The sequence below is a fragment of the Strix aluco genome, chromosome 9 (assembly GCF_031877795.1).
Source record: "Strix aluco isolate bStrAlu1 chromosome 9, bStrAlu1.hap1, whole genome shotgun sequence".
Taxonomy (NCBI): Eukaryota; Metazoa; Chordata; class Aves; order Strigiformes; family Strigidae; genus Strix; species Strix aluco.
In genome coordinates, this window is record NC_133939.1 from 21,238,141 (window position 1) to 21,261,747 (window position 23,607).

The 23,607-nt window shown below is 51.3% G+C and overlaps 1 protein-coding gene across 1 annotated transcript in view; it reads right to left on the bottom strand.

Moving 5' to 3' along the window:
- Nucleotides 1–8,244: 8,244 nt before the first annotated feature.
- The window catches only part of SENP5 (SUMO specific peptidase 5), a 198,273-nt gene continuing 182,910 nt past the window's right edge, over nucleotides 8,245–23,607 (bottom strand). The window contains exons 10-11 of the transcript XR_012624317.1: nucleotides 14,246–14,424; nucleotides 8,245–8,357 (exon numbers count right to left, since the gene is read on the bottom strand). The gene's annotated coding sequence lies outside the window, so the exon portion shown is untranslated. The remainder of the gene's footprint in view (nucleotides 8,358–14,245; nucleotides 14,425–23,607) is intronic.

Here is a 23,607-nt window from a genome sequence, read left to right on the forward strand (position 1 = left end):
GTTATAAAGGACCTACAGGGCCTTTCCATTTCCAACCCAAAACACTCATCACTGAGCCTCCCAGCTGGCAGACCTCCACCCAGCTCCACTCATCACTCTCATACCTCCTCAGAAACACCTGTGGAGGGTCTGAGCTTTGGCCCCACACAGGCCCTTACACATCCTATCTCAACTGCACCATGGCTTCATCCTGAACCTGGCCCTTCCCCACGGCAAAACTGCCAGAGCCTCTGCCTCATCGCACCCTCCTGTCCCTGCCCGGCCACGTTCCTGCCTGCCCCTCTTTACACCTCTCCAGAAACCCTGCTGCCAAGTGTCTGCTCAGACCCACCATGTTCCTTGCCCTCACTGCAAGCCACAGCCACCTCTCCACACTCACTTTTCCACGGGGGTTAAATCCCCCATCCCCCTGCAATCCCACAGCTGAAGCTGGGTATCTGCCCCATGGGTGCTGTCTCTCTCCTCCTGCCCAGCTCCCTCAACCCAGTCACAGCATCCTCCTTTACCACCCTCTCCAGGGGTGCTGCTCCCCCCTTGCACATCCCCATCCCCTGGCAGGGCTGGCCACCCCCAAGCACCCGCAGGCAGGAGGCAAGTTCAGCTGCAGCACTCCTAGTCTAGACAAAACCAGGCGTGCTGCGCCCTGACCTCCTCCTCCCAGTGCTCCCCCCTGTGCGCTTGTTTGTGTCTCTCCCAGCGATAGTCTGTCATTTACTGACAGCACTTCAGCCTCCCTAATTTGGGGCCAGGAGATCTCCAAGGAAAGATCACTCTTTCTTTTAATTGTCTATTTACACGGCACCCAGCAGGCCCAGTCAGGGTGCCTGAACATACATAACCCCATCAGGAGCTGAGTGGGTACCGGCTCCAGCTCACACTTGCCTTCATGCCATCAGCTGAACAGCCACAGACCAGTACTGAGCCCACCTTGCCAAGGACTATGAGCAGAAGAACAGGATGAGACCCTAAAATAACTCCTTCTGAATAAAGCTGCCTGCAGCCAGAGCCATCGGGGAAACCCATCCTGCCCTTCATTGGTCTTTAAAAAGGCTCAGCTGCTGCTCAGCAGAGAGGGACCCAGCTGTGAGGGGCTGATGAGCCTTTTAGCATCCCGGCAGGTTTGCAGCGAGTGGGTGTGGTTTGCTCCATCCTGATTGAGCAGAAACTTCCAGCCATGGGTAGCACTCCAGCATTTGTTACAAAACAGCTCTCTGCTCCTCCCCTTTTTTTTTCTTAAAAGCAAAATATTTGCTTCAGACAGCATTTAGCTGTTGTCCCTGCACTGTCGCCAGCCCCAGCTGCGTGGTGCCCATGGCCTTGCTGCCATCTTCAGGGCATCTCCCACCGACTCCCGCTCGCCTGGGGTTACGGCCGGCTCTGCAGGAGGGTGTTCCTTGCCGTGGCTCCTCTGAGACCAAAGGCTGGGGGAAAAAAGCCAACAGGCAAGTTTCTGGAGTACTTTCCACAGCACGATCCAGGAATTAAAAAAGCTAAACAGATTTTACATATTAAGACTACAATCCTTTAGTGCAACATTAAAGACTATTTACTTAAGAGGCTGTGGATGTTACGCTGGGAAGTTTTTCCTTCCACAGATGCTCTGAGCAACGACGCAGAAGCCTGCAACCAGCAGTTTGTGGCATTTTATCGTGTCCCTGCTGCAGCCAAAAACACTCCTTATCCTCCAAAAGCGAAGGTTTGCCAGCACCATTGTGATGGCCAGCTGATCCCTGCATGCTGGCTGTGGATGCTTTGCTGTTCCGAAATGGCATGCCCAGGGCAGCTGTGGGACCATCACCAGCACGTCACTGCCCTCATAGTTATTTAAAGAGCGAGGGCCAAAAGGGCACCTGGAAGAGCATCCATAAATTCTATCCTGTGTCATTATCCCAACGTGGCATTACCTGACACTTCCCTCCTCCCTGCTAGCTTCTCTCCTCTGGGTAACCCTTGGGAAAGCTGGAGGAATTGGGGATTAACAGAGAAAAATATTTCACCTAATCAAAAAAATGATATAATCAGAAGTGCTCATTGCGAGCCCAGAAACCTGATGGGCTTTAAAGCTTCAGATTTAGCCTGCCGACCACAGGGAGCCGTTCCCGCTCCTCTGTTGGAGGAGAAAAGAGAGCTAACACCTTCTGCTAAATCCAGATAACCCCGTTCATCTTCCGCGGCGGATCTTTAAAGTTTTTACTGGAGAGGTGACAAACGCTGGGAAATCCAAGCCTCACCTCCAGCCTGCTCTTGGGCCACCTGTACTCGTGCCGGCTTGGCCATGCCGGCCCTGCGCTGCCTCCCGAGCCGTCCTGTGGTTTCCTCCCATCCCAGACGGCGCTCCTGGAGCTCTATCTCCAATTCCTTATGCTAACTGGGAGGAACCGGAAAGCCAGACTCCGCAGAGGTCAGCAGATTTTTGCTGGGGGAAAAAATAAAAAAGAGCTGGTTTGGCTCTCTCTAGACATGCTTCCTGCTGCAAGAAACTGCGAGAAACCCCAGTGGGGCTAAAAGAGCCATTTTGCCCCAGTTTTTTGGATTGCTCTTCTCTGTCCAGGTCTGTACCCATCTCGGACCCGAGGATGTCCCCTGTGGTTTTCAAAGTTATGACCACCTGAAATTGTGTTTAGATGAGAATAGCAGCTTTCATTAATGTGTAACATGTCCCCTGTGTGCCCCAAAAGCTCAGAAAGCAGAAGAAAAATTAAAAGCCATAATGTATTTTTTAATTCTTATTGATTTTTAAGCCTATCTCATTTTGGGAACCTGGTTCATAATTTTGGAGTGCTTGTGGGATAGTCTAAGTTCCCGAGGCCTCACAATAGGATTGTACAAAGACTTTTCCTTGTGTTTTATTTTTCAATAACCTTGATAGCTAAACCCAGCCTTGTGGTGAAGGGGTTTTAATATTCAGGCTGACAAAAATAACTACTTTTCAGTGTTATGTGGTAAACCTGATGGAGCCATGGCACTGGAGTTCATGTGGATAAGCTGGCCAGGACAGATTTCTGGCCAAGTGTGGGGACTGGCCAACTGACCCCAGGGCTTCCCTGCTTTTCCCTGGCTTTTTTTGCACCATCCTGGACTAAACACCAAAAAACTGTGAACTCCAGGATGTGCTGGTATCTCCTAGTATTCGTGCGGAAGCTAGGCTAGCTGTGCAGGACACACTGCGAGCCCGGCAGCTCCACGTGCACGTCCTTGCTCGGGAAGCCGTGCTTTAATCAAGGCTCCGGGATCCTTCCTTCGGCCGCCCGGGGCAGGGGGGATTTTAACTCTAAACACATTAGCGTGCGAGATTGAAAGGTAACGCGTCCTCCCGGGGCCACCGAACAACGGAAAGGAGCCTGGGTTTCATTTGCACAAAGCGTGCAGTGGGAATTTCCCTAATCAAATAAAAAGAAAATGAAAAACTCGCTCTCTCCAAAAGTTTCATTCTCTTAATTACATTAATTGGAGAAACATAGCAGTCTCCTTTGCGTGTGTTTCAGCTCTGCAGAGGGGAAGAGCTGCGGAAAAGGACTTTTTTGCACAAGGGTGTGGGCTGGATGCTCAGGCAGGATGGGATGGGGATGGAGATGGAGGAGGCACAGCAGGGATGCCCTGTGGTCATCCTTGTCCCAAAAAAAGCACCAAGACATAGTGTTTCTGCCACCTGGGTCTTGGCCCGGTGACCCCTGTGCTGTCAAATGACCTGTTCGTGCCTGGAAAATGTAACGGGGAGTTTCTCCAACCATTGCCTGCTCCATATTCCCACCAGGTGTTGGAAGGGAGACAGGGAGCAGACCGAATGCTGGGTTGCAGAGTGACTCAACTTGCCCACCGGCTGCTCTGAGGCATTTTGGTGGCCAGAAGGTGGCACATGACCCCATCAGGGGCTGTGCCATGGGCTGGGGTCCTGCACTGGCTCCAGCCATGGGCACACCCCCAGCCAGGTGCTGCCCACCTGCGTGGCCTGGCCCCGCCGCCCCGTTAGCGCAGGGCTCATTTAATGTGTGCGCAGGGAGAGTGGGGAGGTGACATCATGGCGAGCTCCGGCAGAGAGGGGGGAGCTGTTTCCGCCCCACTCTGCACAGCCATGGCCCCCCAACGGCCCCCCGGGATTCAACCCTGTCAGCTTTAACCCCTTTGCTACCAGAAAGAAGTGGGGAGCTTGCAAAATTATCTGCCATGGTGTTGGATGTGTGTGCTGCCTGTCCCCACTGCTGGCCATCCTGAGCCAAGCAGGGATGCTCACGAGATGCATGACTGGGGGACCAGTCCCCCAGTCCCTCACAGTGGGGAGCAACAGTATGAATATATCAAAAATACCTGCAAATGTGTATTTACCAGCCCTGCTTGGAAATCAATGCCTTTGAGAAATCTGGGAGGAAAAGGGGTTTTGAACTTCCATCCACACAAGGCTTAGGCTAGAAAGCAGTCCCCCCCGCCTGCCCCACCTCCCAGCTTGCTTTAGGAAAGCAAATACTGAAGTAGGAACATGCATTGCTCTGCGCTTGGGCAAAATGCCTTCCTCAAAGGGTCGTAATTCAGGTATTCTGGGGCACCCAAAGGGCCCTGGGGAGGGTCAGTGTTTGGGTGAGCTGGGGAAAAACCGAGCTCCGTTGGACGGCAGCATCCCTCACTCCACGCCAGCTCCCCAGCGGTCGGCCAGAGGCCCTCTCCCCACTGACACCGCAGCAGGAAAGGTGACTCTATAACTATAATTTTAATATATAATGGGAAAAGTCTGTGTTCGCTGTATGCTCACTAAAAAAAAAAAAAAAAGAGAAGAAAGAAAATGGACACGGCCAGACCATTTGGCTGAACGTTTTCATTTGGATAAAAAAAAAAAAAAAACCACAGAAAAAAGGAAAAGGAAAGAGCCACCTTTGTAGGGAGCTCACGTCTGGAAAATTCCAGCCCAAATGACATAAGTTATGAGCAATTGAAAATTGGGATTAGAAAGGAACCGAGCACGAAACCTCAAGTACGAGCATCAGCATCCTGCTGATGGGTCCCCATCGCCCAAGCAGAGGTCAGCAGTGGGATGGCTCCTGGGGTGCTCTCACTCTTGGCCACATTAGGGCCTGGGGAGGGGAGAAGAGGGAACCCACTTGGTCACAGCATGCCCCCTGCCTGCAGGGTGCTGGTAGAACAGGGAGGGCAGCGGGGAACCAGGCAGCTCCAGAGCCTCCCCCTTGCGCTGTGAGTAGCAGCAAAGAGCTGCTCTAAGGAGACATAAATTACCCACAGCAAAACCCTTCACCCCAAACGCCTCCTGTTCTCTTCTGCCGTCTTGGGGCAGGGTTGAAGCTACGGCCCAACCTTAGGCTGCATGTAAAGCTGAACCTACTGAACTCTTGTTGTTTCACGCTGGCTTAGCTCAGCCGGGGCAGCTTTGTGCCAGAAGTCTCCTAAGTGAATTTACTGCTGGCTTGCTGCGGGTCGGGCTGTGCCAAGAAATGCACAGGTGCAAATTAAATCAATATACCTGGTGCTGGGACCGCGGGGGGGGGAGGTCTCTGCGGAAGGGTTTGCACGGCTTTCTCCAGATTGACTTTAAAGCCAAGTGAAGTCGAAGCAGTGAAACTTCCGTTTCAAGCAAGCCGTGTGTCTGCAGGGCTTTCCCAGGCCAGCGCAGCTGTACCTCCCTCTAATGAGGGCTGGAGACACAGCACGAGCAGGAGAGCCCTCAGTGTACCCACTCCCAGGGGACAGAGATGTGCTTGTCTCATTTTGCACAGCTCCGAATGCGCTGGCAGCTCCTTTGGCCCCTGGGAGGACATCAGGATGGGGTCTTGCCCCAGGTCCCTGGCAGGACCTCCTCCCTTTCCCCCAGCTCTGCCAAAGCCTGTCTCGGTGCCTGAGGCTGGATGCAACAGGATCTCCATCTGGTCAAGGTCCCTACAGGTTCACAGCATCTGGGACTCCACCCCAGTGCAAACAGACTCAGTGGGAACAGCAAACAGGGGACTGCTCCTTTATCTGGGCAGGATGCAGCTGCTCTGCCCCAGCTCCACACACATGATGCTCCTTCCCTAGGAGCTGCTGGTGCAGGAGATGTTCCTTCCTTGTGCTACCATCCATGTCCCTCACTTCCTAGGTGTCCTAATCTGCTCTGTGTTTCAGCATCATCAAGAGGAAGAAGGCAAGAGCTCACCGTCCACCTTGCAAGCTCCCGTGGTGGAAGGCCACCTCACAAGCCTCCATGCTATGAGACCATCTTGCAAGCCCCCATGGTAGGAGGTTACGTTGCAAGTCCCCATGGTGGGAGGCTGCCCCATTCCAAGATCCAGAGCTCTCTAGATGGGACAGATATGGGCCCATGGTTTTATTCCTACTAATGCAGAGTGTGCGGCAGCCCCAGGTGGGCAGTGATGACCCCAAGCTCAGCTCTTCCAGGGCACTACAGGACAGTGTGACCATATCCACAGTAACAAATAAAACAGTGCCAGGGAGCGGGAAATTGTTAGCACAGCTTTGGGCTGGGCTGGGTGGCTCTGCTAAACATGGTTTGGGGTTGGTGCAAGGCAGGGACCCTTGTGGTTGGCAGGGTGGACATGGTTGCCCTATCTGGGATGCTGTGAGAGTTTGGTACCCTGGGGGTGTCATGGTCCATGCTGCTCAGGTTCAGCAGCATCTCCAGCCAAGCTGTGGCCAACAGCCAGAAAACACCTGGATCCCTGGGTCCGATGTGCCCAGGCTGGTACCTACCCCATGGTGTAGCTGCAAAGGATGGCATTCAGCTGCCCAAATGCAGCATTTCCAGCTGAGGTGGGTGTCTGTGCTGCCTTCACAGACCCTTAATGGGGACTAACCTGCCTGTGATACCATACACTAAGGCAGATAGATACCCATGGTAAGAGCACCCATTCCCAGCCCCCGGCACAAAGAGGGAGATGCCTTTTGTTATGTGAGAGTGCAGAGACCTCAGCTGGGAGCCAGCTCTTGGGCTGGGAGTCAATGAACCCAGCCATGGCCTGTCCCCAGTTTATTTTATTATTATCTGCACTATTTATGGGCACCCAAACATGGCCCTGACAGTGGGACGGGACACTGCACTGTCCAGGCAGCGCTGTGCACCCCTTGTATCAGCCCCAAGAAGCCAGCAGAGGAGGGCATGGACAGCATCATCCCCCATTAGCAAGGGCTGGGAGAAAGGCGGGATCGCTGGTGTTATTTTACTTAATTTATGACTAAATGCCCCCAGAAGAGTTTAGCCCTTATTACTGAGATATAATGGCCTATTAAGGGAGCAGCATTCCCTGGAAATCAGCCCAGTGTCAGTGACTCCTTATTGCGATAAGAACTTAATAATCACACGTGGGGTGAGGACAGGAGGAAGCCCACAGCCTGCCCACAGCCGCAGCCCAGGGGCCACATGGGGAAGGTGGGGCTGGGGGAAGCCCCGCCGGGGGCTCTGCTGATTGAGAAGGAAACCCCCGCGCTTGTAAATCTGTAATTCCTCACTAAATGCTTTGTAACGACAACAAATGTAAAGTAGTGTCAGAAACCTCTCATTTTCTTTTACGGTAAAGTCATGTCCTGAAGCCAAAGAAAAGAACCAGTGGAAAAATAATTGCTCACTCACTGCTTAAAACGTGCCCATATTCAGCATCTTCACAGCTTCTTCGACCTGTTTTCCACATTGTCCTGTGGGCAGGGTGGAGAGCTTGAGCCCTGAGTGTCTCCCACACTTGCAATCAATTAATTTCAAATGGAGCTTTCAGAAGAGGGGACCTCCCCACCCCCATTTCTCAGCACATCGCTCCTAAGTGCGATGGTCTCGTTTGCTTCTGGGTTTGTTATTGAGCAGGGAACATTTTCTCAGCAGAATGTAAGGCTGAGCGATAAGGACTGGGCAGGAACTGATAGAGACTTTGCAGATCGAATATGATGTTGTTTATTTGACTATGATGTATATATAAAGGTCTCAGTTACAATTGGCCCCAGGCAATCTCTAATGAGCTGCAGCTGCCTGGACTCTCATTAGCTTTAATGACATCTTCTCAGTACATTTTTCTTGGGGTAAGACCTTGTCCTCTCTATGGTTGTGCACACACTAAAACCAAGAGACATCTCACCCTAAAAGGGCAGCCAACTCAAAACAGTGGAGTAATGATAAATGATGCAAGTGCCCAGAAGAGACAAACCTTTCCTGGAAGAGTCATTGTTTATTTAAGGCAAACTAAATGTAATTTACTTTGGCACGCCTTAGAATTAGACCGGGAGGTATTTGCGCAGAGGCTCAAAAAATAGGTAACAAAGTCACCGTGTGTGTTCGGCAAAGATCAATTTGCAATTTCCCTGATTTTTTGCCATTCGTCTTACTCAATGGACAACCATCCGCCTTCCTGAGACCACTTTCCAAGTCAGAAAAGCTGCAAGAAAAAAGCCTGGATTAGCAAAGGAGGTGAGAGGAGCAAACACAAGCCCCAGTGTTAGGCAGCACCACCCCGCTCCCGCGTTAAGCCTGCAAGCTGCCGGCACTCCGGCAGGCTGCTTCCTATTGATCCTGCCCCTCTGTGTGGAGCCCCGGCCTTTTTTTTTGCTCTGGGTATGTCTTCTGGTACTCTGCCCCTACTGCCAGTGGAGGCCTTATCCGACTTCCATCTCTTCTTCGGAGAATTGAGGGAGCAGTCATTAATCATCCGAGCTGTCCCCTCCGTGGGAGCACAATGGCCTTCTTTATCCCGCACTTCAACAGCCCTGACATGTACAATAACAATCAGCCTTGACGTATCTGTATTGCACCAAAGAGACTTACTCAAAAGGTTCTTTTGCAACATTTCGGGTCGTAGTTAAAATATATTGGTTTATTGTAAGGCGAGCTGTACAGATCATATCGGAGATGTATACGGGTTTCTAGGTAGCGGGGCAGCATCTCACAAACATTTTTCTCATCGCGTTGCTAACCCGGCTTCTACAGGCAGCTGAGGTATAGCTGGCTGTTGCAGGGAAGGTGATACGTGCTTTCATGGGGTGGTTTTCCATCCTGACTGTTTTCTCAGGGAATCTTTCTGACGGGGAAATTTGGCTGCTTGTTGCTGAGACGTGCAGAGCTTAGGAAATCCCTCTCCCAAAATAAAGTGCTGCTCCCAACACACGATGGGCAGTAAAGCATGATCCTAGTGATGGCAGTGGACCCCGAGAAAAATCAAATGAAACCTGCATCTCGCAACTGATGTCTTCAAACCAGTCCTGCAGCCAGGGGTTTCTCCCCCACGGTGAAACATCATGGAAATTTGCCCCCAAAACTCCCAGCAGAGACAGAAGTCTGCAGGCGCTGCTCATAGGATTTGCCTGAGGGAGTGTTTGGACCTCACCGCCGCCGCCACATGTGTGCACCAAATGTCTGTGCTATCCCCATGGATGTGGGGCGGGAGAGGACAAGCCGGGTACCACATCCCCTGGGTGTGGGGGGCACAAGGGGGAGGTCAGGAGAGGGGAAGGGAGACACAGAGGATAGCAGAAATGCTAACTAAAATAGCAGCGAGCTACCTTCATTCATGTTTAACAAGTTGAGAGCTGTGTTAGGAATTTCTAAGCCCTCCTTAAATTCCTGGGCTCCAAAATGCCACTGAACTAGCAGAGGTATTTCTGGACAAGTTGCAGGAGCTCCCAAATAACCAGGGAACACTAAAAAAATAAAGAAAGGTGGGGGTGGGGGAAATAAAAACAGGAAACAGGTGGGATTTACTTTTCCCTTTTTCCCCCCCTCATTGTTTCACTGCTTTTTGCAGGGGCAAGCTGTACCTCCAAAGCTCAGATTAAATAGTTTGCTACAAAATAAAAATGCAACCAAGTTAACAAGCTCTGAGATTTAGGGAGACGCCACGCCGGGAGATACGCGAGTAGGTCACCGGGGCATTTCTCAGCTGTCTAGACCCCGTGGCTAACTGCTTTGCCCCTTCCAATGCCGGTGAAACCTAAGCCCGTCATTTATTCGCAGCCAGGCAAGCTGCTTTCGCTCAGCCGTCCCGGCAGCCAGGCCTCGATTCGGCTTTGCTGCCTGTGGACCTGGCCCCCAGCTCTGCCTGGGAGCAGCCAGGGCTTAAAAAGCAGCAGTAACAGAGCAAATATTGGGATTATTTCAGATCAATGGCCTTTCTCAAAATTACAAACCGTTTCAGTCCCCTGCATTGGATAAATGGGTCGGCAGAGCAGCACCGGGGGTGTTGGTGCGGGGTGAAGGTGTCCCCGGGACCTGCATGCTCTCCCCGCAGAGCCGCTGACCTGCTCCCAGCACCGGCAGACACGGCATCCTCAGCGCCAAGCAAGGCATGTCAAGCAGAGCGTGCACAAGTTGCCCTTTTGCTCTTTTCCAGGATCCTGTATTTTTTAAACACATCTTTTCTGCTGGCTGCCTGCCACAGACTTTTTAAAAAATTCTTTCTCTCTTTCTTTCTCTTTCTTTCTTTCTTTCTTTCTTTCTTTCTTTCTTTCTTTCTTTCTCTCTCTCTCTCTCTTTCTTCTCTTTCTTCTCTTTCTCTTTCTTTCTTCTCTTTCTCTCTTTCTTGTTTTTTAAGAAGAAATGCAGAAGACAAAAAAGCAAACCCCAAACCAGCCTGTTTTCACTGCTCACAGCACACAATGACCTGGCGAGCACGCCGGTGCTGGTGCTGGCTGCGCCTGCTGGACCCAGTACAGAGCCGTGTGGTGGCAGCGGTTCAGGCACAACGTCGGGTGCGGGGAGACGGGCTCTGGGTGGTACCGGCCCCTTGGCAGCTCCAGCAGCAAAAGCAGTTTTTTCCTCTGACATAAACTGTGCTCAGATCCAACCTTTCATTCTCTTTCCTCGTTCTTCCCCTGACCCCCTCCATGGAGGAGTGATGGGTGCCTGTGGGGCTCTTGCTGCTGGGTGTTGCTGGCTGCAATTTGTCATCATGGAGCTGAGCTGGCGGCCCGACAGATGCTTTCTATTTGGTCATTTTTTGGTGCAGTGATTTGATGTGTAATTAGAATTATTAGTTATAAATTTAGCCTGTCCTCCCTCCTCCAGCTGTGAATTAGCTCTGGTCTCCTCGCTGTGTTTTCGTCATTTGTGTGTTTGCAGGGGTGTCCGAATTTGGGGTGGGGAAGGCTGCTTGCCCCTGGCCACATGGCATTGTCCTGCCACCCCACCAGGGGAAGGCATTTCAAACCCAGGGATGGCATGCCATGAGCAGTTGGCAGAGAGGAGGAAGATGGTTTGGGCAAAGAGCACTGGGAGCTCCGGGTGCGGGTTGAAAGGACTAATTAGCTCTTTTCCCCCTTCTGCTGCAAGCTGCAGTCCCAAGCACAGATATTTCAGCTGGTGGGGACTTGCACATCAACATATCCATCCCTCCAGGTTTTGTTTTCCAGCCTTTCTTCAAATAAAGGCTCGTGCCACTCTGCAACGTGCTCAGGCCCCAGGCTTTTTATTATTTCCAAGGTCATTTGCTCTGCAGCAGGGCTGAAAAGCAGAATTGCCTTTCTTGCGCTGTTTATGTCTACCAGATACACACTACTTGCTTTTTCATTTGGATTCATTTTCTGTGCTGTCCTGAGAGAAAGGAGCAAAGCAATTTTCTATTTACTGCAAAATTCCAAGTGAGCAATTTTGTGGATCTGGAGATTGTCAGGAAGAGGTTACTGGACTGTGTACATGGAGGAGGAGGAGAGCAGAAGTGATAGGAGAAGCACACGGATCAGGAGAGGCGATGGCTAAAGCTTTTGCAATCCCGTCGCTGTCTCAAGAAACCTTTGCCTAAACACCCAAGACTGGTAACTATTACTGGATGTGTGAGTAATTCCTAGATAATTTTTTAAGTATTTGGAAAAAAACAATGCATAATGAAAACATTACGCTATTGTCGTGCTGCTGACACTGTTGGCCAGATTCTCAGCTGCTGTGAATCATGCTCTCGCCTTTGACTTGGGCAGAATTATGCCTTATTTATCCCAGCTGAGGATCAAATGCATTGGCCAGCGCTTGTACCACCTTTGCCTTGCAGGTCAGAGCAAAGCTCTGCCTAAAAAGCTGGTAAATTTGGCAATGCTTGCCCATGGCCATGCTCTGAAATGCAGCCAAGACTGTAAAGCCCCAGCTACAGCTGGTTGCTGTTGCCTCCAGCCTAACCCCGATGTGATGAGCTTTATGCACGTCTCTCGGGGATGGGCAAAGGCAGCTGCTTTGCAGGGTCCCAAGGATGGGAGCCCTTGTTGGGCAGCATGGGCAGCAGTCTGGAGTGTGAGCGAGGGGCAGGGCTGCAGGCAGGGAGCTGGGAAGCAGCCGGCTGGCAGGAGGGAAGGATAAACAAGGAATGGTTAGCAGGTTGCGCACATAGATTAATTTCTATATTTTTTTTAGAACTTAGAATAATTTATTGTAATTACTGTTGGCTGAGTTGTGTTTGAAGAAGGCAGTGCCGTTTAAAAGGATTTTTGAAAGGTATTGAATTTGGAGGCAATTATTTTTTTTTAAAAATATGTTTAAGGATTATAAAAGTAATTACTGCCCTCAAGCCAGGATGTCTAATTATGTTAAACTGTGGCTTAAGACAGCACAACTTTCAGTCTCTTCCTTGGGTGGCTCACACAGGAGCAGAGTACACGTGGCACAGCTGGGGCAGGGCTCAGCATGAGTGGGGATGTCCCCATAGCACCTCGGCGGTGACGCAGCCCCTGCAGAGACACGGGACAGGTGTGGAGGGATGAGCATGGGGACACAAGGAAGCTGGGAAAAGGGAAAAAAAAAAAGGAGAAAGGGGAAAATCAGGAGAGCAATGGAAGCAAGGGACTGTGGATACCAAGTGGGTACCCCCATCACGCCAATATTTGGGCACAAGCTACCCTGACGCCTGTGGGGAAGAGCTTGCTCTTGCTTTGTGAAACGGGCACACTGAGCCCTCCGGGGCCTCTTCCTGCCCTGTTTTTCTCTGTTTTCCTCTGGGAGCCCTTCACGAGCAGCAAGAGAGAAGTATGCGTTTATTTTTCAAGCTTGCCTTTTGACTCCAACTCCCCTCTGTTCTTCTGCCAACGTGTGAGAAACAAGTTCAGGTTTAAAAGGCAACCTGAAATGTGCATGCACGCACAAAACTGTTTTATTTTTACAATGCCGTGATTTATGGGCCAGCTTGGGGCAGGAGGGGGATTTCACTGGTGATTTCTGAGCGTTTGAAGGTTGCCCATAGCAGGAGAGGCAGCCAACATCCTACGTGCTGGGGAAGCAGCCGCTGCAGGCAGGGGGAGAGGGCAGCACAGGCAGCACCGGGAGCAGCACAGAGGGTCTTTGCAACAGCGTTGCGGCTGCACGGGAGCAGGCAGGGCTGAATGTGGCGAGGCAGGAGCTGGGAGGAGGATATTTCAGTAACAGGGATGAGAGGTGGAGCTGCGGGAGCGATAGGCAAAGCCACATCTTAGGGATGTCTAAAGAGCTGCTGAGATTTAGACTCAGCATGGAGGTGGAGGACCCAGGGGGAGCGATTGCTCTCGTAGGCTGAGCTGGATGGAGGCTGGATATCTGTACAGAAACTGTGCACCCTCCTTCGCCACCTCTTCCAGCATCCTGTACTGGCAGTGGGCTCACATGGCTGATCACACACATCAATTTTGAGTACATACCACCCAGCTGATCCCGCTCACCCCACTCCCCCTTTCTCCCCCAGGCAGCAGCAAGACAGGAGGCTGTGGGCTGGTGGGGACACTCCTCTTTCCAGCATGTCTCAAAACAAATCCACCCCATTTAACCCAAACTGTCAAGCAGCATTGACCCAGAAAAGGCTGTTCTGGGGGGGCAGCAGGCAGAGCAGTCTGGCAGACGGGAGGGAGGGCTCTGTCCCTCACGGTGCTGGCTCACAGGCTGGGTGCTCAGCCCCAAGCTCAGGTGCTGGTGGATAGTGGTGGCCGCAGCCTCGGTCGTGGCACTGCACCCCGGGGTGCTCTGCGGTGCAGAGCTGCTGGCTCGCAGGCACTGTGGAGCTCACAGAGGCACAGAGGTGCTGCAAGGATGGGGAATGCAGCAAGAGACGATGGATAATATCTGCTTTCTGGGGAGAGAAAGAGCTGTGCTGCCACTGAAAGCAGCAGCTAGAGAGCAAACCAGGAGCCGCTAGCACTGGGAGAGGAACAGCAGGGCAGTTTCCAGCATCCTGTGTTGACCTGGAGGTCTGTCAAGTGTCAGGTCTAGACTTATCTCTGGCTCAACTGAGCTAGATAGACTGGGGAAAATGCAGTCCCAACACAAGATTTTTTTCAAATATAGAAAATTGTTTATCATTATTATTGTTGTTATTATTATTACTACCATGATTATTATTTTTCAGTCTGGCTCCCCAGTGTCTTTGGGTGATTTTCACTCCTGGAGTCTGCCAGCAGAAAGACTCTGTGGGTTTTTTTTTTCCCCAAGACACACGTGGAAGCAGCTCTTGGTGGTTTGGGTCCTTTGTATTCTGCAGATTATAAAAGGTCTTTCCTGTAAGGAGCCTGTAAAAAAGAAGAGTACTAATTATTATTAACTCTGCCAAAGCCAATAATATCTTTGGGTAATTATCGGTTTACCCAATTTTCCTGTGAGCCTACTGTGTAAATACACCATTGTGAAGAGGCTATTATTTCCTCTACGCTCCACCTCGCCATAGCACTGATGGTTTTGGGCTAGTCACGTGCCTGCTGTGATCAGGGTTGTTAATTTTGGTGGACGATCACCACCAATAATCAAATACAAGACGGGAAATGACATGAGTCGATGCACTCCCTCCACCCTCCCAGTCCAGCCCCCTCTCTCCACTCCAGCCTTGTCAGATGCCCCTGAGCCCTCTTGTCCCAGCAGGGGCCACTTGCCACCTCTGTGCAAAATCCAGCAGGATGCTCCCCAGGGACTACGGCCACCCCACCAACATTTCCCGGGCTCGGCCAGCAGCACAGCACGGCAGGGACTGTCCCAGTGACCGGCTGCCTCCGTGTCCAGCCCACGGTGTGACTTTCCTTGCCATGATGAGGTGAAGCGCGGGCAGGGAGCCGGCAGGCAGGAAGCGTGTCTCACGACAGGAGACCCGAGCCGCTTTCCCTTTCATCACCGCTCATTTATTTGGATTAGAGTCAGCTCTCTCCTGAATCCTTTGTTCGCTGTTTGTTATTCCACATGCACCCAGCGCTGCGCGTTCATCTTTATTAGCTCTAATTGCTTCCCCGTTCTAATGGGATCTTGCTATTCGCATACAATTGAAAGGAAATGTATTCATTAAAATAATTCTCCTCCTAACTGTTGTTTAGGGCTGGTGCTGTCAGTGCCGCTCGCTGTGATTTTCTCCCTGCCCGCTGCCGAGCCCTGGACAGGACCAGGACACAGGCAAAGCTTCATTAACGATTTCGTGTTAACATGAACCATAAGCTTCAGGTTCAGGTCAGCTTGGGTGATGTTTATTGATAGAGGAAAGGTCACAAAGCCACCTGGCTGCTCTTTCTGTGAAGCTTGAGGAGCATGTGAAGGGGTGGCACGTGTGTGCTCCCATCCACGGGCAACCGAACAGCTCTCCCAGTCACGCCAGGGCTGCGCTCGGCCCCGCTCGCAGTCGCACACACCAGAGCTCCCCAGCCTTCGCCTTCAAGGGGAAGGAATTAAATGAGAAAGCGGCAGAGAGAGGATAAAGCCAGGGATGCTTGAGAGCCAGAGAAACCGTGCTAGGCAAAAGTCTCCAGTCAAAATTAGTGACAAGAGACAGCTTCAAGCAGCAAACAAGCCATCTTCCTAACAGCTTGGCTTCCTCCCTGGCACTCAGACGAACTTTTCCTCCTTATTTATTTCCTCCCACCACCACTAGTTAAGCATCTTTAGGGAACACTTTAATGACCCATCTTCCTCCTCGCTGTTTACGCTTGGCTTTCCCTCCCCTACCTGGGGCAGCTGAGGTACCATCGCCACCGTAGCTAAGCAACCTCCCCATTAGCACACTTGTGGCTCAGACCAAGGCATCCCCTCACCAGCTTTACACAATTAGCCCTTCAGTTTTTGTCTGCAGTGCCCCTCTCCTCCCCTCCTGATGACTCCGAACGGCTTGTTTCTGCAGTGCTGTCTGCTCAAATGAATAGATCTCCCTCTCGATGAAAAAAACATCCCCTGCTTTATCACATTCCCAACGCTCTGTGAAAGCCGCCTTCCCTCGCCTGGCATATTTATGCCATAATTTGTTAAGACCATCATGTAAGGCCAGGGTTGGGAAACTGGCAGTTTCAGGGCTTGCAGAGCTGTTTCAGCGGAGATGGGCAGCACATTCTCCTTGTAAGTGATGCAGATGTGCAAGAGTTGTCCCTACAAATGGGACTGGCAGGGTCCTTCCCTATTGGGACACCCCATGGGCCACGTTTAAGTCACTGATGGGCTATGTGAGTGTGGGCATGTCTGTGGGCCAGGAGGGAACATCAGCCTGGACCAACACCGCTGTCCTGGGAGAGACCCTGGAAGAGAGGAGCCCTGCCAGCATCTTTGTGCTCTTGTTCCCATCCCGTGTCACCTCTGTGGGGGTGGCTTTGCAATTGGCACAAAAGCTGAGCCCATCGATGTCTGTTTTCACTAGCGGGGTATTCCCAGCCCCCCACCCCCCCAAGATTCCCCTAGTACAGCCACAGACTTGCTGCTTTCCTGGAGCTGATCCTGGACTGGAGCTGGTCTGGGAACTTCGTTTAAAATGCAAATGACTCGGCCTTGCCTAACAGCGATGGCACTAATGGGATGCGAGTTTGTGCCCGCTAATAGCATCCTGCAGTACTTCTGAAGTAAGCGTCTGCTTTGTCTCCGCATTTGTCTGTCACAGAAGAACATTACCCAGGCCCCGGCTCCCTTTCTATTAATATATTTGCTTAATTACGCTGTACAGAGCGAGTGCCAGGCTGGCAGACAGACTGCAGAAGCTCTGCTATCACTGGAAGTGCTCCACCAAAGAAGACAGCGGTGACATCACAGGCAGATGACATCAGCCCATGACATGCTTGTGCCCTTCCATCCGGCTCCACAAACCCTTCTGACCTTGCCCTGCCAATCTTGGGCTTGCACAATGTGGATGGGGGCTACTGAGTTATCCCCCAATAAAAGACACACACTGTGCTCCCCAACAACTCGCTCTCCACATCCTAATGCTGGCATCCAGCTGCGAGTGCTGCCTCCTTCCCCCAGCGAGGACTTGCCGTCTATCTGCATTTTAGAAGTGCCTATCAAGCCCCAGAAGACAGTGTTAGACAGACAGTAACCATCTGCCTGCAGGTCAAGTGGCCGTGACAGGCATCCTCTGGCCACTAAGACAGCGAGACGGTTTTGAGACCGTCTTCGCAGAGACTTCGGCTGACTGCAGAAATTGCTACCTGCTCTGTCACTTTTTATTCATCCTTGGGATGTACTTGAGAGCTGTCAGCTCCCTGAGTCACAGCGAAGCTGAACATCTTGCCAAAATGTGTGCTCAGGTAGCGAGTGTGATGAATACTTTCGGCAGAGCCGGGAGCCCTGCACTGGGCTGGGGCATTTCTCCCCGGTGCAGGCAGCCCACTCACACACAAGGACAGGAGGGACCCCAGCCTTGACAGCCAGAGCTAAGGCCACCAGATCCTCACAGGCGCATGGGGTACTTGTCAGTAAATGCCCCTTTACACAGTGTCACCGTAAGCTGCGTGAGATGGATGGTGAAGCAATGAGATGTAAACAGGGTGGGTGACTGCTCACGGTGCCTGGTCTCAGGCTGGGCATTCACACACCCCAGCTCTGCTTAGGCTTTTTGGGAAGCCTTGCTGTTAATCTGGCCAAGCAGCGGGACAGCACTTATCCAGCGTGGGAGCTTTCATCTCTAAAAGCCCTACGGAGCTGCAGCTGAAGCCCAGGCCTCCCTTCCTTCTCTTCCTGCCTTCCTCCTCCCCACTGAGGTCTTTTCCTGACCCCTCCTCTGCCTTGATGCTTCACCCTGGACCCCTCTGCCCCTTTTCCTCCTCCACCCCTTCTTCAGCTCCCAGAACAAAATGCCAGAGCCCTGCCTTTGCAGGCAGTGCTGGTGGGCTGATGCAGGACACCGTGATGGGTGGGAATTAGTAACAAGTCAAAAATAGAAAGTAATCACTCCCTTCCCCCCGAAAAAAAACATAAAGGAACAATAATGGTATCGCATGGCAGCAAAGACAGTGGATCGCAGGAGGCACCTCCCAGCAAAGCCATTCGTGTGACCAAAGCGATCGTGCCTGGATTACCAGGGGAGGTGGTGGGGGGCTGTAGGCACAAAATGTTGATGGGGGAAGCCAAGCTGGGGGCCAGAGCAGCCCCAGCACAGGGTGACACCTCATTCCCAGGCCCCAGGAGCTCTTGCAGTGACTTACTAAAACCAGTTCCTGAAAGATCCTAGGGCATCCGCAGGTCCGAGAATGTACCACACTTACAGGGAATAACACCCACAGGCTCAGGAAACGCATGGTGGTAGTGACAGGATTCTCTTCCTCTCTTCCCAGCCATGGGAAAGGCAGGGAGCCAAGTGGAGAGAGGACAATTCTTGCTCCAAAGAGAGTAAAATGATATTATTATTTTTTGCCGCGTTCTGCACATAAACCTAACACTTCCTTTGAGGCAGTCCTCAAGGACTTCCCAGACCCTGACTTCATCAAAAAGGAGAAAATTTAAAAAACTAAGCCATTTCACCAGAGTTGGTCTCCTGAAGCTTATAAACACGAGTGAGGTTAGAGAGGGGCAGGAGAGATGGGAAAACACAGGCCTGATCCTGCAAAGGGTGGCAGGCAGAGAGACCAAGCGGTACTGCTGGAGGAGGCTGGGGCAAGCAGGGAAAAAGCAAATTCCCTGCAAACCAGACCTGCTTGGGGGGAGAAGGGTCGTTCGAGTTCTTTGAGGAGGGAGACCTTGGCCCTGCAGGTGGGGGGGCACATCTCTGCAGGCATCGTGCAAACCCCTCCCTGCTCCTGGTGCCTTTGAAAAATCTTCTAAGTAATGCACAAGCTCAGCAGCAGCGGGAGAGCAGGCGGCTGCTCCTCATCCTGCGGTGTGTCGGAAACCTCGGCTGTGTCAAAGCCTCAGGGTTTTTTTTTTTTTGATCCTAATGCATCTACTTTCTAAGCTTCATTCCAGTTACAAACCTGCATAGGTTGTTGCTTGTGTTGCTTTATGATTTTTTACTCTTTGTCTATTTTCCTTTCCCTGCCTTGTCCCCTCGCTGAGATGTACCCCTGGTTTCCACCTGCTGCTCCTAGGCAGCACGTGGCCCTGCCTGTGCTCCCTGCCGCCGTTACCGGCACTTGCTGCCACCTCGGACAGATGTTTCCAACTGACCTGACAGTTCCGTACCATCTCACTGCATTCCCCAGCTGAACTAATCCCCCCACACCTTGTCAGGTTTCTGCACCAGCAGCCCCACTGCAGTTTAATTAAGGCAAAGCCTCTCCTTGCTGTAGAGACTTTTGCTTACCGGCAGATTTCCCTAAGGCCTCATCAACTGAAACACTTCTCTATGTCCATTCCTCCTCTACCAGCAGTGCAGCTTTCCCTGACTGCCCAGGGGGATTGGGCAAATCCTGGATTTAAGGTTCCTCTGAGGGTACCCATGTGGAAGGTCCCAACACCCAGGGAAGCACCCAGGTGCATCTGGTCATTGAACTGAGACTGGTCTTATCCTGGGAAATGATGCTTTTGATCCAAAGCCTGGCTTTGCTTTAGACTCAGTGCATTGAAATTTAGCTCTTATATCTGTACTGAGGGCTGCACATGGCTCTGTGGCTACTGCACGGGCTGGGGTTTGTGTTTGTTCTCCAAAAATATGTAGAACTAGTAATGGCTCTGCAGCTGGAACAGGAGCCAGAGTACCCAATTACTAGTTTTTATTTTCCATCAAGCTTGCAACAACATTGTGAAAAATTAAGAAAGGGCAATGTTCTTCCCCATGTATAGGAGGAATAAGAGCCTATCTGCCATAGGCTTCCAGATGTCATTTTACATTTTCTATAAAAATGCATAGGGAACCCAGCTGGCCCTAGAGACACAGTTTGAGAAGCAAACAGCGAATTGCCACTTGGCAGAGGCGGTCGTGCAGCACGAGCCGGGGGGGGCACAGTCTGTGTGACGGCACGCTGCCCTTCCCCGGCCAGGGGTTCATGGCCAAAGTGATGTCAGCACCAGCTGAGGGCTCTGCCCTGCGCTAGGCTGGAGGGGGCTCAGCCTGCCCTCGAGCAGGCAGCAGGAGGGCAGAGTTTTGGGAGGGTGATGGGCTCCTGTGAGCGGTGATGGGGGGAGGAATGAACCCCCTGAAGCTGCTCCTGCTCACCAGCTCTCTGCACTCCTCACTGCTGCTGGAGCCGGTACTCCTCCAGCAATCCCCAGCATTGCAAACCACATAGGAGCGGAGAGGGTAGCAGGATTGGCCCCTTCTCTGACTTTGTTTCGCATTTTCAGGAACATAAATTACCATGGTTACCAAAGCCTGGGCTCCTCATTAGCAACATTTGCTCTCGATGTCAGATTAACGAAGTTGTTCCTTCACAGCGCTGGTGGGTGCTGCGGCTGTTCCAGCGCCCGTTGCCAGCACGGGCCATCACTTCACCCGCAACCTGCTGCCCGGCTGCGGGGAGGGAAACGAGCTGCAGGGACTTGGCAGCACCATGGGAAGGCGGCAGCGGCACCAGGGGCGCAGGCTTCTTTCTAGAGCCTGTTCTCCTGCGTTTCCCCCAGACCCCAATTATATCCACCAGTATCACGTAGGTGCCTTGCACCCGCTTACCGAGCTGCAAGAATATATCTGCTTTCATTTTCCCTAACGCACGTTACCGGCAGTAGTGTCTTTGAAGGTATAAAACGCATCTGCTGTTCGTATCATCTCTCGGCGATGACTACGCAACATCAATGCTACGGCCAACTTACCTTTTTGACCCTCTCTCTCTCTTTCTCTCCAAAGAGGAGCTATTTAAAGCATCACACTGAACAATTTCATGTGTCCGTAGAGGAACTTCGAGCGCTCCTGGTATTTTACAGCACTTGCTGGTGCCAGCTATGAAAACACTACCCGTGCGCTCTTGTCTGCAAGGAGGGAACGACTGCAGGGATCACCCACACCCTGGCAGGGAGAGGAGACCGCTGGTGGACGGTGTGCTTGGGAATGCGCCGCTCCACACGGCAGCCCTGGGAGGCTGACAGGGGGAAGAAACATCAGCCCACGCCAGAAACTCTGGACCCGACCAAATGTCTTGAATGACATCAGCATGTACATCGTTACCCTGGCGATGTAACGTCATCAGGCTAATCCCCAATGCCGTGTAATCTCCTGTCACTGGGACAACACTGAAGGAAAGCAAACCTGGACCAATACGTCCTCGTTTACCCAGACCTACCTAATCCCAGAGAAGCAAGTTAATAACATACATCAGCTCAGTATCTACTATTTTTTTATTAAACTCCTCACATAACTTCTATATTATTTCCATCCTTGCCAACTCAAGCTGCCCTGCTTCAGAGCCAGCAAGAAAGGACGCACTCGCAGGAGATGTTTCATGAACAAACCTCGGGCTAAAACTTATTTCCTCTCACTATCTGATGAATTCTTATGAATAATGAAAACATTTGTTTAAAAAGTAAAAAAACCCAACAACTAGGTCAGATCCCACCTATTTTGTGCACAGAATGGGCTGAGAATAATTGACCCAACGATTTATAACAGGTCGTTTGAGCGGCTCTTTTGGCGAGCATCTCCTCCTGGCATCCAGCGACTCCCTGGTGCTCGCTGGGGCCCTTCCCATCGGCGCCTGGCGCGGCGTCCACGCGAGCGCTTACCCGTATCTTTATCGTCCCGCTGTGGATGAACAGCTTTTTCTTACCCAACTGTGGCTTAATAAGCTTCTCCAGTGAGCGGAGATCTGTAAACAGCGGTATCAGTTATTCTGTCTGACCTGCAGTACAAAATTGTTTTCCTGCTCGTGAAGGAAATCTTCAGAGCAGAGCTGGGGATACACAAACGCAGCCCCATGTAGACCATAAATAAATACATATAAGTGCACACGCTCTTTTATTTTGCATGCCTGAAAGCTAGAAATAATGTCTGATGCTCAGAAGAAAGGAAATATTTAGTTAAGAGAAAAAGAGAGCTGTAAGAAGTCAGGACAAAAACTATATATTTATTTTTATGGCGTAAATGGAAAGCCCGCACTTTCAGCTTCACTGAATTATTTTACAGCATATCTCTGGCAGAAATCGAAAAAATCTGCTCGCATCCAGCCCCTCAATTATTGCACCTCGCGCTTCGGTGTGCCAAAATGACATCTTAAGAACTGGCAGAAAGATTTGCCTCCGCGCTCTCCCTTGCACGCAGGAAGGCTGCTCCGCCGTGCTCAAAGGTGTCGGGAGATTTTGCAGCTTAGGTCAAAGGATGTTAATAAAGCACTTGAGTCTCCATATGGTATTTTGGCACTAAAATGTCAGCTGCTTTTCAGACACTGTACTTTAATCATTTCAGACAGGCCCCTTTTAAATGGTTTGTTTAGTTTGCTTAGAGAATAATATTTGTTATTTGGTTTTCAGAATGACTAATAAATGAACTGTCTTTGCTCGGGGAGAATAATGCCACTTAAGCAAAACCTAGTACTGCAGTTCAGAGCTATTTAATAAGAAATACCTGTCAGCGTCAGAATATATTTACTGTGCATTAGCTTTGAAGAATTGCAGAATTAGTTTTCCCCTTGCTAAGTTTACTTTATGTAAAATGTAACACATGAACTGTGAATATGTGGACAGCAAACAGACTGTATCAATGAATTCAGCCTCCCCCGGAAAATGCTGACAATGGCAAGAGAAACACCTCCTAACAGACACAACTGACACCATCAAAAGAGAAACGTGTGACAGCTGCCAAAGAGCAGCAGCTTCCTGCCTCCCTCCTCTTGTTTAAAAAACAAAATCAAATCCAAAATAACACGCTGTAGTCTATTTATCCTCTTGTTTAATCTGCTGGGAAAGCATCAGCATAATTAAATGCTTTTAACCTTTTGGTTTTAACTTGCGATCAGGCGGCAGTGAAAAGAAAACGGTGCTGCACAGGAGCAGGAGCTTTGCGTCGCCACTGAGCCTCGCGTGGCAGCTCCCCAGCGCAGCCCCCCAGCGCAGCCCCTCTCTGCCAGGGACACTGCCTGCGGGGCAGCCCCAGCCTCAGCCCCACCGAAGCACCAGCCTGCTGCGATGGACCCGCGCATGGGGAAGGGGCACTGCCACTTTCCAGCAGTTCTTGAGGCCAGATCCAGAGCTGCAAATGGAGAGTATTTGCTCTGCCACGCTGCAGCCGCCCTGTTTCTATTATTCATGCGACTCGGCGCTTCCTTTCACGACCCAGGTACCGTCTTGGACTCTCCAGCCATCTGGGGCAGCAAGTTGGGAGGCTGACGGTAGGTTGCGTGAAGAAGCAAGTTATTTACTTAGAAACTGTCTCTGTGGCATCTTGACCATCTGGAAAGAATATGGAAATGAGACTTTTAGTGAGATGGAGCTTCTCAGTTGATAAATTAACCAGGCATCTCCAGAAGTAGGTGCAGCTGATAAAAGCATGCATTTGTAAGCACATCCCAGCTCATGCACACATATATAGGTGTGAGCGTATGCGATTTCCCATCTTGCCCACACATCTGGGGACCTAAGACAACTTCTGAAAAGCTGCC